This window comes from Silene latifolia, chromosome 3, assembly GCF_048544455.1.
Source record: "Silene latifolia isolate original U9 population chromosome 3, ASM4854445v1, whole genome shotgun sequence".
In the NCBI taxonomy this organism is placed as follows: domain Eukaryota; kingdom Viridiplantae; phylum Streptophyta; class Magnoliopsida; order Caryophyllales; family Caryophyllaceae; genus Silene; species Silene latifolia.
Genome location: NC_133528.1, coordinates 27,147,349 through 27,162,307, shown reverse-complemented (window position 1 = coordinate 27,162,307; position 14,959 = coordinate 27,147,349). Strand labels below are relative to the sequence as shown.

The 14,959-nt window shown below is 33.9% G+C and overlaps 1 long non-coding RNA gene and 1 pseudogene across 1 annotated transcript; both read right to left on the bottom strand.

Moving 5' to 3' along the window:
- Positions 1–352: 352 nt before the first annotated feature.
- On the bottom strand, positions 353–9,609 carry LOC141647442 (uncharacterized). The gene is made up of 4 exons (XR_012545740.1): positions 9,263–9,609; positions 9,018–9,186; positions 7,004–7,131; positions 353–794 (listed from the first exon to the last, which is right to left on the bottom strand). It is a non-coding gene; the product is annotated as an uncharacterized LOC141647442 (long non-coding RNA).
- Positions 812–5,160, bottom strand: LOC141646502 (polygalacturonase QRT3-like; annotated as a pseudogene).
- Positions 9,610–14,959: the final 5,350 nt, after the last annotated feature.

Below are 14,959 nucleotides of genomic sequence, written 5' to 3'. Positions count from 1 at the left end.
TTCTGAGAAGTGCCGTCGGTGTAAGGGAAATGCAGAGTCTTGTAGGCATTTTTTCCTTGGATGCGCGTTCTTCTAGGGAAGTCCGGCAACACACGTGTCAAATTCTCGTCAGGAGATACTATGATTATGTGGATGAATTCGAGATGGATTATCACAAGAAAGAAAATACTGGAAACTAAATTAGCTGAACAGTACAAGTGATGTCTTGCAACAGCTGTCTACCTTCTATGGTCAGAAAAGAACACAAGAGCATTCATTTGCAGTAAGAGTCTATGCACTACAGTCTACAAACCAAGGATGCAGTAAAAGTTGGAGGAATACCAACTAAACTTTATGGTTATAATATTTGGCTCGGATTTGTGGATCCTTGACATCGTTTCCCAAAGACCACGGATATATGACCAACAAATTTGCGAGTTTTCAAAGCAAAAGGTAAACATGTTGACTAACCTATTGGAATGTCAAGATTCATGGCTAATTAAATAGCAAAATAACCAGATGGCAAGAGAGGCAATCATAATTTATCAACTCTATTACACTCAAACAAGCGTAGGCGCCATCTATACCTGGAGGCTTGTGAAAAACTCCCGGGCCTCGTTCTAGCGCTCGAGGACCAGATTATACAGAGGGTGCGTCGGTTCCAAAAGGTTGGAGTCTGGGCCCAACACATGCTGTGGCAAAGGTGAAGAGTGTGAGCCCATATATTGACATACTGAAAGGCCGCTTAAACAATAACAAGTATGGTAGAAATCTCGGCTTTTTCCGGGTTTGTCTCTAAATCCTCCGTCCAAAACCTGCGCCAAAAATAATTCACAATCTTACTCAAGTTGAACAAATAATTAAATTTAGTGGCTTGATTCCTGTATTATCATTAGCTTTATCCCTTGTAACCTCAAAATCTAGCGAAGAAGGCAATGAGCATGTCAGAAAAACAAATTGTTATCCTTCCAACTATGAAAATACTTGATAAACATAAATGACAGGTGGTCACCTTGGCTATCTCGAAAAAAATGAACTGATACATATAAATATTTAAAAAAAAAAAAACAAATAGAGCATTATACGGTTTAGTAATTTCATCCAACAGATATTTTAGGTCACTGCTCTGTCAACACAAAATCAGGTATTTTAATTCAACAGTCATTGCACAATTCAAATATTGGATGATCCAGAACCTCATGTAGTTTACCACACAGGCTATTGAATAGCATGAGTGCACGTACAACCTTAGCTCAGGTTTGAGGTTCCTAGTTTCTATTGACTTCATTTAGAGACGTACTAGTTTAGAACCCGTGCAAAGTTGCACGGGTATATATATATAGCCATTATGAAATTTTGTGTTATAACGTTATCTAATTTTTAATGTATATATAATGGGGCATAGGATGTGCCTTAATAAAAAAGTTAACAAACAAAAGATCTGAAAAAACTATACTTGAAGTGCATCATAGTTATTCATATTGTACCTAAGTTACAAGTAATTTTAAAAAAAAACATTACCCCTTATCGAGTCATTTGCATCATCAATTAATTTACACGAAAATGAGACTGGAAATCCGGACATGAAACAGAAACGCTTTTTGAAAGCCTAATGGAGTAATGGTCATATATCAACGAATTTTCCACCCAATACATTTGAAATTTAATTAATAATGATCCATTAATCACTATAATTACCTATCATATCCAACTAATCAACAACCCAAGACGACTAATCTCACTGCGTAAACATAATCACCAACTTAAATCAGTTTGATCCTTACTCAACTGTGATGTAAATCATATTGGACTTGATTACCACTCGATTATCAGACATTCCGCAAAGCATAATTAGGAAAAGAATTGCCACTCATACTTAAGGTATACTGAAAATGCTTTATGAGGTTGGGAAACAAAAGAACTCGGTTAAAATCCGGTGTCCAGGATGCTGCATTACCCCCAACTGCTGCACGAGTAATGATCGACTTCAGGTTCATCCCATTTGCACTGTTTCTATCAACCACAACTTGATCAACATTCCCAAAAGAGCCGTCTAATTGAACAATCTCGATTCCTTTACCAGATCCCGAAAATAAATTATCAACAGTGTTTACTCCGTTAGCAATCCTCTTTATCGATTTGAATTGAATGAAGGCGTCTCCTAGGAAAAAGTTGTTAAAATCACGAGTTGGCCGGTGTAATCTAAGTATGAATTTACAATCTGAGTTTGAGTTAATCCCGGCAACTTCAAATATATGCCCGTGCCACTGAAACCATAAGCTTTATTGTAAAAATGCACACCTGATAACAGGTTAGCTTGCCCAGAAACCATTATTCCAATTTGTGCCAAAAAAATCACCACATCAGTAACAACACTATCATTAGCATTAAGGATAATTCATGTTCCATTGAATCTCCTTTCTCCCGGATCACTTTGACAAAACTTGCCCTATATTAATCAACCAATAAAAATTTAGATATGAGAAAGGACATTAGAACAATTACTCATCAAAACTTTGTATCTTTCGTCATAGCATCTAAATGTAACATAGCCTAAATGTAAACGTTTATAAAAAAAACTCTCTCAGAGGAATTTATTTCCAACCGAAAAAATAGTATATAAGTGAATGGTCGAAGGGTCGCTTAAACCAAATGTACAACTTAAGTGGGAGGAGCACTGCGAATTGTAGGGAATAATTAATTCGCTATGCAACTCCAACTTCAGGGTTTTAAATCACGTGAAAGGTAAATAGAATGGGGAATACTCTTAGAAGTTATCAATTTCATAAAAACCAGATTCACACAACCAACATTTTAAAGAAACACTATCTACACAACCAAAGAATAATAAGGCTCAACAGAAAAGCGCAAAACTTGCATTCAGGGAAACATTATGTATAGTCTACAAACCTAGCATTTTAGAGAAACGTCTCGCCAAATATGAAGTTAAACCTGAGACTCTTGGTGTCAATGCAAATTGGATATTTATACAGAGTAATAACAAAATAAGAACAAAAATTCAACATTCTTTATTGATCAACATCAAGAATATGATCAATTGTTCTTACCTTGAGTCTTTAAGTGGCAAAAGCATACCATTTGTAGTTCAAGCTGTTTGATTACCGTTTAGTTTTGTAAAATAGTGCTCAAGAGTTTACAATTGGAGAGAGAAGATTATAGAAAATGCAAAACGACAATAACAAAAGAAATTGTTTAACAATTTAATTTATGAAAACCATATGTTTGAAGCCCAAGTTATACTTCCACTATTCGATTTAACAGTCCGTCTCATTATAGACGACCACTATCCATCTATAGCCCTCTCACAAAATGGAAGTGGGAGGGCAAGTGGGGGTATCCACTTCCCATCCACTTGCACTATCCACTTTCATTTTGAGAGGGACAATATCCGTCTATACACTATCCGTCTATAATGAGAATTTCTGTCGATTTAATTGTATACGTTAATAGGAATATTTATAATAGTTGGGCCTCAACCAAAATCTTAAGGTTTTGGTTGAGATGATTCATCTATCATGGTATCAGAGCCAGTGTGACCGAAGGTCACGGGTTCGAATCCTGGCAACCTCAAAACCCCTCAAAAACTGGAATATTAGCACACGGTACGGGGGAGCCGGTGCACAACTAACCACTCTTCAAGCCCAAGATGGGCATTTGAGTGAGGGAGCGTAATAGGAATATTTATAATAGTTGGGCCTCAACCATCACCTTAAGGTTTTGGTTGAGATGGTTCATCTATCATACGTTTTTCAAAAGATATCAATGGGATTAAAAAAACGGGTATGGAAGTATGGATATGCTAAAGAGCTTGATGGTAGAGATTCCTCCACCTTCTATATTTCATATATACCTTATCAACCAAACAATTGCCAGGGATATGACATAAGAGTAATGTTTAAAGTGAACAGGAAATCAGGAATACGTCTTGAAAGAAAGTGAAACCCTGCACATTGAAGTTAAAATCTTGAGATGATGTTTACATTTTACCACGTTCTATAGAAACTCGAAATAGAGCTGAATATAAAGGTTTCCAATATGTAAAGAATTAATATTACATGAGAGTAAGTTGTACTGACTACTGAGTATAATGGGCAAGAGTGGAGACTCACTTAGGATGGGAAAATGAATACTTCAGTTGAATTGGCATTTCAATGGCATTAGTCATGGGCACATAGCTATGTACTCCGTATCAAAATGCGAATCTCCATGGGCACTGAAAACAAACTTTAAGCAACATATTATCAGAAATAGCCTATAAATTAGATGATTAAAAAATGATTTTATGCACTGTTGTGTAGAAATAAAAACATTATCAAAGAGAGTATACGTCGTATAGAGGATAAGATGAAATTTAGAGCATAGTATGTGCATTTCAAACGATTTGCAAAAGATACAGAATACTAAAAAAATCGATTGTAAAAACGATTACAATTGTAAAAAGTTACAGAATAGTCATAAACCAACTAACAGTTTAATTAGTCAGAGTTTGGTAAAACGATTTGCAAAAGATAATGAAACACTCAATTCATCCCCACCCTCACATACTCACATACCCATAGCAAAAGAATATGATAAACGATAGATGTGATCAAAAACATTTTACAGAAATTCTAAGACAATACAACGGAAAAATGAACAATACAAAATAACGAGGAAAGGCTAACCTGATTGGAAAATCTTGTACGAAATGATGAATGATCTTCATGTAAAAGCTTCCCTGCAAAGTAAGAGAATGATTTGAACGATTATTTTGGGTAGAAAATTCCGCCCTAATCGTATTGAGGGAAAAGTGTGTGTGGGTTAGAGAATGATGGCAGAGTACAAAGTGGAAGATAATTAAGGTTAAACAAATAGTGACCGGTGGGCGGGAAATTTTTAATTGAGTAGTCGACACGTGTCAATTTTGATGTATAGTGGTTCTTGTATTATACTTTTATATAGATAGATATAGAAATAGATAGATAGATAGATAGATAGATTATTTTTAGTCTTGTTTCTCCTGGCGAGGTTATCGAGCGGAAAGAGTAATTTCTTGGTGACACTTTCTTTGTATTGCAGGTCATAGTAGTAACATAACATGTACATCACCACACCAGTGGTTAGGCTAAGTTTTCTTGCATGGTGCTCCAGCCCATTCTGAGTGTTCTTCCCACTTTCCATCCAAGGCAAATTCGAGGGCCAGACTAATCATACTACCTTAACTCTTCAAACAATGTTGTTGGAGATGAAAGATTATTTTACGCCGTAGGTCTAATATGATAACGGTAAGAGGAGAAGTATAGAGGTTTCAAAATTGAGTATGGTGGTTGGGGGGGAATAAAGAAAAGAGCAATTTGGTCATTTAAGCGGGCGATGTTAGCGCTATCACGATGACAAAAAGAAAACGTGTTATTGTTACTTTATGGCCCAAATATTCGGGATTACCCACTAATCCTAACTACTAATCCCATCTATTTCACCCACCATACCCCCTAATCTCCACTCTTGAGTCTTGACCACCGAACCACCACCAGACACCGTTTCTTACTATAACCCTCTTAGTGACAACCTTGTTGCCTAGGACCAGTATCATAACCGACGCCCGTGTTCGTCATTGACCACCACCTCTGACAATCCTACCATCACCGACCACCTTTAACACGCCCTCATTTGACCACAAGTCTGTTCAGAACTTCAGATCTCTCTCTATTATCTCTTATATCCCTAAATCTATAAGCAATCATCAAATGCCAATCTCTTTATTGTACTTTCCGGTCTCTAATGCATCCAATGGTGGTAAGTGGTGCTCCAAGGCAGTCGGTGGTCTTGATGTTGGCAAGTGGTACTCCAGTGGTTTAAGTTGCACAGGGTAGTTTGGAGTTAAGGTGTGGTTTTGCGGTGGTTTTGGTGAGCTCAGTGGCGGTGCGCAGCGTTCCAATGGGGGTAGTAGAGGGTGGCTAGTAGTGGCGTGGATGTTTACGTGGTGGTTGCCATTTTGGTATATCATTAATCAAATCATGTTTAAGAATGACGGTAAGTCTGATTTACACACAGTTCAAACAGTTGTATTCATTTCATCCTGTCTGGATGAGCTTGACGGTAAGTCTGATTTACACACAGTTCAAACAAGGGCTAAGTGTACTTGACTTTAAGAATGAATTAGATACTCATATAGAGGTTTGATATTCCATCTAGCGGGAATTAGAGATTACATCCATCGAAACACAAGTCCTAGAGGTAAAGAGAACCCTAGTAAAGCATGCAGGAAGATTATATCCCTCCCATCCAGACCAAAGGTAACATGGACCCATTTTTCTGGATGGGAGGGAGTATGTCTTAACCAAAACACAATATTTACTCGCTTCGAAGCATTTGTCCACATGTACTTCACCAAACTAACTGTCTTCACCTTGACATATCAAAGCATACAATTCTACAAATAGATCTCCAAGAGCCTTTTCTTTTATGAGAAAATCGCCTTTCCTTTTTATGAAAACCAATCAGTTTTTCTTTTTCCTCTTTGAGATAACTAGGGCAACACAGTGCAATTAGCCAAGCCTCAAGGCACTAAGATGGAATTAGCACGCGGAAGTAGAAAATTTCCAAAACAATTGGTTTTTAATCATTTTCATCTGCCTAGTTTCACATTGTCCATGGGTCTGATACAATTTCTTTTCATACAAAAGAGCAAGATGACCGGGCTCCAAATCTTCTTGACAAGATGAAGCTTAAGTTGATTGATACAACAAGGAAGAAATTACTCCCGGCTGCCAATCAACACTCTAGGAGGAAATAGGGGACTAGGGAATGAAATCTGGGATTAATCATGAATATTGTGGCTCCTAAGAAAAGTCCTCTTAATAGGGTTTGATGTGGGAGTATTACTCCCTTTTCCTTTGTCTTTGAGGATATCTTGTCCTTTAATCTACATGCTCTCTCAAATTTTCTTAATAAAAATTGTTTTATCTATCAAAAAATGGTTATGAATTCCGAACAATAACCTAAGACGCACACATAATATTACCTGAGAACAGAGAATAATGTACTGCTGCAAAGCAATGTTATGAAAGAGAATTCCCCCATCAACAGGTTTCTTGAGAAAATAAAGACCAATTTCAGATATGTTTGCAAAACTGCGATTATGCTGCACGGCTGCATAAGCAAGAAAAAAAAGAATTGTCAAATCCAATGTGCTTGAGAAAAGTGGAAAATAATACATCAAACAAAAGGCAGCTTTTCAAAGTAAAAAGAATTCTTAAAGCAGTTCCATTTATTGAAGACCTTTTTTTTTTGTAAAAGAATGTTTTAAGAACATATCTAAACTAAATAATGGTCGAAGCAAAAAAAAAAAAAATCTGTCATCCCTCAAACCATGTTGGAAAAATTTAACAGATGCCCTAGCAGGAATAGCTAAATACGCAGACATATTGGCGAAGGAAATAGAGGTAGAATAGTTAACAAACATCCTCAACGATGTTGAATACCAATCCTGTCATTTGTGGATTTAACATATAGCAACAAAAAATTATCTTTCTAGTTTCTGTAAGTTCCTTTTAATTTAATGAAATCAATTTCTTTAGTCTTCAGTATCAGTATCAGTATCAGTATCAGTATCATTTGGATTTTAAATTGTTATGCAATGTCAATTCTTTTAACAAACAAAAATATAATGTAACTGGTTTTCACTTTGAGAAGCTCGCAAAACTATGGCAAGATAAGATTTGAAGAAAGTGCACATGCAGTAAATGGTACAAAAAGTAATATGATACTTGCCAAATACGACTCTTATACACAATGTTAAGCCAAGAACATGAAACATTTTCACAAGGTAATCATGTTGATACTGGACAATTTGACATTAGGAATCAAGTTTTGAGTAACATAGGTTATGAACTTATGATATGTAAGTCACATATTTGCAGTTTGGGAATGCTTTTCTCAGACTCCAATTTAAACTAGAGCACTACACAACAGCTACGTTTGTCATTTCTTTTCCTTTCTTTTCTTAATTTCTGAAATGGATTAAAGCAAAGTTAAGATTCACCAAAATGAGCAAATACAATTTTGCAAGTGTGCTAAATTTTAAACAAGAAACCTTTGATTACAAACTCTGGCTGGACACCTCACCTCATTGCAAGCTAGTAGAACGAGCTCGAGGAAGTAAATGGAAATAGAGAAAGGAGGCGTGATTTCGTATATCTGTTTTACTCTTTGAAAAGGGGGGTTGGAAAATCTAATGAGTTAGGGAAACTAATAGGAATAATTATAATAGTTGGACCTTAACCATTACCTTAAGGTTTTGGTTGAGATGGTTCATCTATTAGAAACCACCATTGCAAGCTATTCTCATTATGGGTCTCATAGCAACACAAGGATAGGAGTACAATTACTTGAAAACCCATACCCATCTGTAAGCAATCCTATATTCCCAAAGATAGGATTCTTTGATGCACTATGGTAATGTTATTGTTACGAAGGAAGTGGAAAAACTCGCTAATATTTAATCACCACACATGCAGGGACTAACTATCAGAATGAATCATGACTATTTTTATTTCACAAATGGAATTTTTCATGAGGTAGGCATGGGTTTGAGGTTTCAAACCTGCAATATCCTTTTCATTTTCACAAGTATACACTCATAAAAAACAATTGCGCAAATCTAACAATAATGGAGCGAATAAAATTCGGTTGTCTCAAACAAGCAATGCATCAAAGTACAGACTTGCTAGTTACCAAATAAAATATACATGATGTGACAGGGTCATGTTATAGCATTAGCTAGATTTGAGTGTTATGTAACCCTGTTATATAAACTTGGCTATGCAAAATCCTCATTACATCTGAACTCAACAAGAGAATTTAGAAACACATCAAGTCACATTCTAATAATATAAATGGTCAATATATTAGCTCCAAACATATTTAACGTATGGAAAGTCTTTTAAATTTCTGGTTACTTCTCTTAATTACATCTACTTCACAGAAAGGGCTCAAACAAGAAATAGGAAAATGATGGTAAATGGAAATTTCCTCACCTTCTTGTTCAAGTTGGGTTTTGTTGATCACACAAGTCACTTTAGGTAAAGCATATTCTGTTTCGGCCAAATCAATTTGATGTACAATTTCTTTTCCCTCTGTGCATGTTACCTCAGACTGCTTATCAAGAAGCTGCTACAATCTTTGGATTAACGGAAACACGGCTCCCTGAATCCATCAATTATGTGTCAGGTCAATAACTGAAAGCAAATTAAGCAAGGAGCTTGAGTTTAATAATAATAACCTGCCAAAACGAATAACAACCATCTACCAATTTGTTGGTTCTTCCTTGAAATCCACCCTCAACTCTTTGCCGAAATACTAAATACAAAATCACCAAAAGCCACATGACAAAATGTCATTATAACAGCAGGGATCTATCAAATAATCACATTAAGGAATCTATATTTGTGATATCTCAACTATTACTCCCTCACAAGTCTCATCTACTCTATATGGTCATTCAATTAGAAAATACGTTTACAAAAGTAACTTAGAGGGGTTTGGTTAGTGTTAGGGAAAGGGTAAGGAAATTAGAAAGGGTAATAATGAAAAAGGTAAAGGATTAAAACTTAACTAGTTGTTTGTTTGAGTAAGAAAGAGAACATTCTGTCTATGAAGCGCACATGGAGAAAACTAAGAAAGAAAAACAAATAAGGCCCTGTTCTTTTGGACTTAATTTCAGTTTTTATAAGTTGATTGATTGATTCATTCTAATAAGTTGATTCGATTGATTCAACTCTAATAAGTTGATTCGATTGATTCACTCCATTCGATTGATTGATTGATTCGATCAGATTGATTGATTGATTAAGTTGATTGATTGATTCAACGTTAATAGTATTATTCTTATTTTATATTCTTACTATTATCATCATTATTATATTAATCTATTTAATATTTTTATTATTATACTAATATATATTTTCTATATTTATTATATTACTATTGTTTTTATTATTATTTTTATTATTATTTTTATTATTTTATTTATATTTAATATATTTATTTATTATTATATGATTACGATTAATGACAATATTAGTACTATAAAGTATTATTATTATTATTATTATTAATTATTATTATTATTATATTATTTTTATTATTATTATTATTATTATTATTATTATTTTTATTATTATTATTATTCTATTCTATTATATTTATTATTTATTAATATATTCATTTTCATTAATATTATTAATTACATATTTATTAATATTAATATTATTATTAACATATTTATTATTATTATTATTATTATTATTATTATTATTATTATTATTATTATTAATTGTTAAAATTCTTTATAATATTTATATTATATTATACTTATCGTATTTATTTTTTAGTTATTATAATTAATTTATTGTATTATTTAATATTATATTATTATTAATAATGTTATCTTTAATATTTATTATTATATGACCCTTTTTTATATATATTATTATATTAATATATTAATATATTAATATATTCATAATAATAATAATAATAATAATGAATAATATTTTTATAATATTTATTATTATTATTATTGGTATTAGTTTTATTATTATTATAATCTTTTATTTTCATTTCGATTCGATTCGATTCGATTCGATTCGATTCAAATCTATTAAGTTCGGCTCGATTCGATTCACTCCATTAAGTTCGGCTCGATTGATTCACTCCATTAAGTTCAGTTCAGACAATTTCAGTCCAAAAGAACAGGGCCTAAGTCACCAAACTTATACAAGTCAACCACTTTAGTTATGTTATGGCATAAAATACAGAAATCAAAATATTTTTTTTTGACAATTGGAAAGCGAGTAGATATTACATACGGATAGCTCCCTTAGCTAATCTATGAGCTATCATATTACAGTTGCTAGGGACAAAACAGAAAGAAATACAATGGAAATTGTGGACCAAATTAAGGATATCTTCAATAATAGTCTTCGTTCCATGGTGGATTTGATTAAGTTTGAGAACTTGAGATAACACCTGCAAACAATCAGAGAAGACAGCGATATGAACATAATTAGCCTTCAAAGCAGCAATTAATCCTTCCCGAATAGCCAGAGCTTCAGCTTGTTCAGCACTTTGTGCAGCTAGCGATCGGGCACCCTGTAAAGCCACTTCTCTAGAGCTTCTCTTTATAACCCAACCTAAACCAGCAGAGAGATTTTTGTGCCAAGAAGCATTTACAAATAAGAAATCAAAATATAATTCATGTGGAAGTTGCAATTTCTAGTGGGGTACAGAAAAAGAAGAACAACAATATCAAAGCCTTAAACCCAAAATAATCCGGATCGTTTAACATAAATTATCCTTTGGAACCGCCAATAACTGATTGCATAAATAATACTCCCTTTATATTCAGGTTTTCTTCCTCTTTCTTATTTTAAAAATTTTTACTATTATTTTATTCATCTCTCTCATATCACCAAACTCCAACCCAACCCTTTTACTCATATTTTACTAATTTCCTTAATGTTTTGGTCGCACAATTCTTTATTTAACTCCTAATTATTCAACCCTCTCTCTTATCACCAAACCCCACCCAACACTTTTACTCTTATTTTATTCTCCTCCTTAATATCCATGCCCATTAACAAAGGGAAGAAAATATAGAATTGGAGGGAGTATAAAATGAGAGCAATAGAATACGGAAAAAGTCTAGCAATACTTTTTTGTTTAAGAGATATCATCAAACAATTAGTCTCCCTTGTGACGGAAGGTATCCGTCATAAGGTGAAGACGGGCCAAATCAACACCATATTAGTGAATATGGATACAAGTGGGATATGGTTTGGTATTATTAATTGAATTTCTGATTTGACAAAAACAATAAAAAAAGTGGGGAAGAAATGGGGAGCTACCAAGGCATGTGTTGTTCCTGTTCACCCAACAGTGAGTTGTCTCTCATTTGTCACTCAAAGTACCGCTACCTCACACCCTCTCATCACTCTCTCCTCTCACAGTCTTTTCTCATCACTCTCTCCTCTCATCACTCTTCTCTATAGAAAATTTGAAAAAACACATAATCGCGCTAGAAAATCTCCTCCATTTTTTCTTGAACTTCATCTCCTACCTCCCGTCAACAGCAATATTTTGTTTCAACCAAGTTTGGTAACATCTAAATTTGCGTCTTGAGGTGGATGGGGAAAAAAACAAATGGCGAAGAGAACACCTACGAAGAAAAATAGTGAAGGTAATGTTGAACGTTTTCATTTTATTGTGGAAATGTTTGTTTGCAGATTTTCACTAAAATGGGTGACAATAAAAATAAATGGTTGTTTGGAAAATATCAATAAAAATGGTTGTTTGGAAAATCGGTGACATTTTGTAAATAAGTGTTACTCACCATGCATGCATGAGTAGATTTAATCAATGGATTGAAGTATTTTTTGTTGTTGAGTAAATTAACTAATTACAATATTTGATTTTGTTGATAAAATCGAAGGAAAAGGGATGCAGGAGGTCTAGAAGGGTAAAAAGAAGCTGAAAGCTAAGGCGACATTTGCAGATCTGGTTGTGGGGACAGAAGAAAGTGAAGCTAATGAACACTACAAGAAAACACGATAAAAGCGACAGACATACTACAGTCGCCAAATTGGCGACAGGAAAAAAAAAACGGGCGACCACTATCCGTCGCCAATTTGGCGACTATACCTTTTTATCCAAAATCCGTATGAAATCCACGGGCGACGCAATATTATCCAAATTGGCGACCGAAATCAGTCGCCAATTTTGGCGACCAAAACCCGTCGCCAATTTGGCGACCAAAAACGGTCGCCAACCCTCTGTTTATTTTTTTTTCGCCAATTTCTTCACCCCGTCCCCTTCATTCACTTCAATCAACTTAAAAAAAAAAAAAAAAAAACGCCCATTTGTCCGACGATCCGACGCCACCACCAACTACAACCACCGGACGCCACCACTCGCCGCCGCCATCCGCACACTACATCCCTACCGACCCTTTGTTTATAATAAAGGTTTGTTTTCGACTCAAATCGATTTAATTACTTCAATCCTTCATATTTTGTTTAAGTTGTGATGTTTATTTAGTATCTAGTTGTAATTTATACATTAGTGATGCTTATTATTGTATGTAGTTGTAATTTAATTAGCATTTTTGTTAATTAATTTGAGTTAGGGTTAGAAATTGGGGTTTTTGTTAAATTAGTAATGTGATTTGATTAGGGGATTGTATAAGGTAGTATAGTTTTATGAAGGTAGAAATTGGGGTTTTTGTTAAATTAGTAATGTGATTTGATTAGTGATGCTTAGTTTTAGTAATATTGAAGTAGTATTGTTGAAGGTAGTATAGTTTTATGAAGGTAGTATAATGTTAGGATTGTATAAATTTGCCTTATAATTAACCAAATTAAGTTAGAATGATTTAATTAGCATTTTTGTTAATTAATTTGAGTTAGGGTTAGAAATTAGCATTTTTGACAACTTGTATAATTAACCAAATTAATTAAGTTAGAATGATTTAATTAGCATTTTTGTTAATTAATTAGCATTTTTCTTGAATAGAATGAGCATGATGTATAAATTTGTTAAATTAGTAATGTCATTTGATTAGGGAATTGTATAAATTTGCCTTATAATTTTGACAACTTGTTTAATGACCTAGTACCGTTCAAGAATTACTCATTAGGAGCAATTCTTGAATAGTCCCCATTTTGGGATCGTGTCTTTATGCGTTTCAAGTCACTTAGGTAGTAAACACATAGTTGTGATTTTATTAATGAGAAAAGAATTTGGTTGCAAATTTCTCCAATGTTCTCTGAATACATATGTGGAATATGTATCTTTTCCACATTGTGTATTTGGAGAACTAAGGGGAATTGCCGAATTTTTTTCTCATTAATAATTCACAAATGTGTGTTTGCTAGTGACTTGAAACGTATTGATGATGGGTTTAGGTTGGAGTGATAAGGACCCAATTGAAATCTTGAAATTAGCATAAAATGGAGGATGAGATAACCATTGCTTTTTTTGTTGAAATTAAATATTATTATTTAAAATGGTTAGTTTGCTATATATTGCTTATAGATTAAAATGAAGAGATCTGAACGTAGCTGGATGTACGAAGAAAGAGTAGATAAGAAGAAACGTCCTATCGCTAGATTTGTAAAGGGAGTTCGTGGATTTATTGAATTTGCTAGATGTCAAGATTCATATGATTTGGAACAACATAAACTTAGGTGTCCTTGTACTAAATGTAAAAACTTAAAATATTTATTTGACATTGAAGTAGAAGAGCATCTTGTTACAAATGGTTTTTTTCCAAACTACTACAATTGGATCTCCCATGGAGAAAAATATTATCCCGAAGAGCCTCAAATCCAACAAAATGAGAACCCATATAGAGAAATGGTACTTGATGCCTTTCGGTCTAATGATTTCATTAATGACGACCGTGTACCAATGATTGATGAAGAACAACCAAACCCAAGAGCAAAAGCCTTTTTTGACATGCTAAGTGCTTCCGAAAAAACCTTATATGAGGGGAGTAGAATGACATTGTTACAAGTTGCATCGAGGATAGTTTCTTTAAAATGTGAGTATAATATGCCATTTAAAGCCGTTGATAGTATTGCTACGTTGGTTGAGGATGTTATACCCGATAATAATGTTATGACCCGAAATTTCTATAATACCAAGAAAGTGGTCAAAGGTCTTCAACTTCCACATGAAAAGATTGATGCATGTCCTAAAGGATGTATGCTTTTTTGGAAAGATGATGCTTTGCTTGACAAATGTAAGAAATGTCAAAGGGATAGATATGAGACAAGTGAAGGAAATATTGTTTTGAAGGGGAAGAAGGGTAATAAAAAGAGTGGAAAGAGAAAGAAACCAATATCAGAAAACACATTAATTTATTTTCCATTAGCTCCTAGACTTCAAAGAATGTATGCCACGAAAAATCTTGCCAACC